Source organism: Panthera onca, chromosome D2 (genome assembly GCF_046562875.1).
Source record: "Panthera onca isolate mPanOnc1 chromosome D2, mPanOnc1 haplotype 2, whole genome shotgun sequence".
NCBI classification, from domain to species: domain Eukaryota; kingdom Metazoa; phylum Chordata; class Mammalia; order Carnivora; family Felidae; genus Panthera; species Panthera onca.
This window is the reverse complement of record NC_138349.1, coordinates 36279150-36281431: the sequence shown is the minus strand read 5'-3', so window position 1 is coordinate 36281431 and position 2282 is coordinate 36279150.

Here is a 2282-nt window from a genome sequence, read left to right as displayed (position 1 = left end):
TTAGAAAGGAAACGGGAGGGACACGGGGACGGTGTGTTCCAAACTTTCAGCCAATGATGACACAAACCTCCTCGCCCTATTCCTTTGTCATTCCCCATGATTTTACTTTTGATAGTTTGTCATCTTATTTGATAACGACCCTGATAGAAAGAAATGTTCAGCAGCATGCTGAGAGCAACTGGAATGATTCACCAACGTGAACATTGCCCAACCGTCCTCAGGTGTGGAAAGTGACTGAAAGTTGCGCCAGTACAAACAAATACTTTGGGCTTCTGCCAGAGGCTTGAGAAACGGCAATGGGCAAACTGCAGGGTTGAACTGGCAAAACCGGGAGTCTCTTCAATTCTCTTTGGCAGATATTTATTGAGCACCTACTGTCAATCAGACACTGTGCTAGACGCTGGGAATGGAAAAATGAATAGAGTACTATCTTTGACCCCAACAAAAATAAATTGTAAAAGGGCTCTGCAGTGGAACAGTATTCACAAGGCCACACAGAGGAATAAAGGTTTAACTTAGCACGGGGGTCAGAGAAAGCATCTTGGAGAAGGTACAGGGTTTCTTTAAAGGGTGACGAAAATGTTCGAAAAGTGATTGTGATGATGGTTGCACAACCTTGTGAATATCGTAAGAACCATTGAATTGTATACTCTAAATGGGTGAGCTATATGGTATGTGAATTGTATCTCAATAAAACTGATAGAGGAAAAAAGCCACAATAGATGTGGGATCACTGAGCGCTCAGATGGTCTCAATTTTTCACGTGACTCTGTATCCATGTCCTTGGACAGGGGACTTGCCACTTCCTCTCACTAAAGAGGTCGAATTATTTCCCTACACATGAAATCTGGGTTGACCTTGTGATTTGGTTTTTCTATTAGGATGTAGGGAAATGGCTCAGGGCCAGTTCCGAGCCTGGGACTCAAGAATCCTTCCATGTTTCCATTAGATCTTGGCTCCCCTGCCATTGTCATAAGAACATATCTGGATGAGCCTGATAGAGGATGGGAGACATGAGGTGCAGAGAAGATTCTCTTTTATCATCCTATCTGAGGTTATCCTAGATTAGCCAAAAGCCACCCAATTCCCAGATGCGAGCCCCAGGCATGACCAGAAAACACCACCCTGTCAAACTCAGCCCTAATTGTCAACCTTCAAACGTATAAACTAGATGGTTTTTGTCTTAGGCTCCAGTGTTTTGGGATAGTTTGCAGGATTTTTTTTTTTTTTTTGGTAGAAATAGGTAACTGACAAAGTGGTATAATACAGCATTCAAGTGTCACTTCATGAACTTCAAGAAGGAGGAGAGAGAGTATAGTGAATGAAATCCAGAGCTTCCTGGATACCTTCTCTTACAGAGAAAGAGCTGGAGGGTTAGAATACGTATATTCAATTATATGTGTATGTATGTGCACGTGTATGTGCATAAAAATATAAAAATGTTGTTTAAAAGTAGTACAAGGTGGTTGGAAACTCGATGGTGACACTTCAATATATAGCATATACTGGGGGGCCTGGCTGGTTTGGTTGGTAGAGCATGCAACTCTTGATCTCAGGATCATGAGTTCAAGCTCCACATTGGGCATGAAAAATTGTAAATAAAATGATAAATTAAAAACATTGTAAATAAAATATAGCACATACTATTTAATATATGCTAGTGATTACATTGAAAAATACATCTTCATTTTTTCAAACAACATCACATCTATAGTATTCATGCCAAAAATGTACAACCTCAACTTGTTTATAAGAAAATTTTAGGGGCACCTGGGTGGCTCAGTCAGTTGAGCATCCAGCTTCGGCTCAGGCCATGATCTTGAGGTTCATGGGTTTGAGCCCCGTGTCGGGCTCTGTGCTGATAGCTCAGAGCCTGGAGCCTGCTTCGGATTCTGTGTCTCCCTCTCTGGGCCCCTTCCCCGCTCACACTTTTCCCCTCTCTCTTTCTCTCTCTCTTTCTCTCTCTCTCAAAAATAAACATTTAAAAAATTTTAAAGAAAATTTTAGAATACAGGCGCCATTTTAGAATACAGAATTTAGGGGCACCAGTGTGGCTCAGTTGGTTGTGTCCAACCTCAACTTGGGTCATGATCTCATGGTCTGTGGGTTTGAGCCCCGTGTCTGCTCTGTGCTGACAGCTTGGAGCCTGGAGCCTGTTTCAGATGCTGTGTCTCCCTCTCTCTCTGCCCCTCCCTGGCTCACACTCTGTCTCTCTCTCTCTCTCTCTCTCTCTCAAAAACAAATAAAAGCATTTTTAAAAAATTAAGAAAATGTTAGAATAA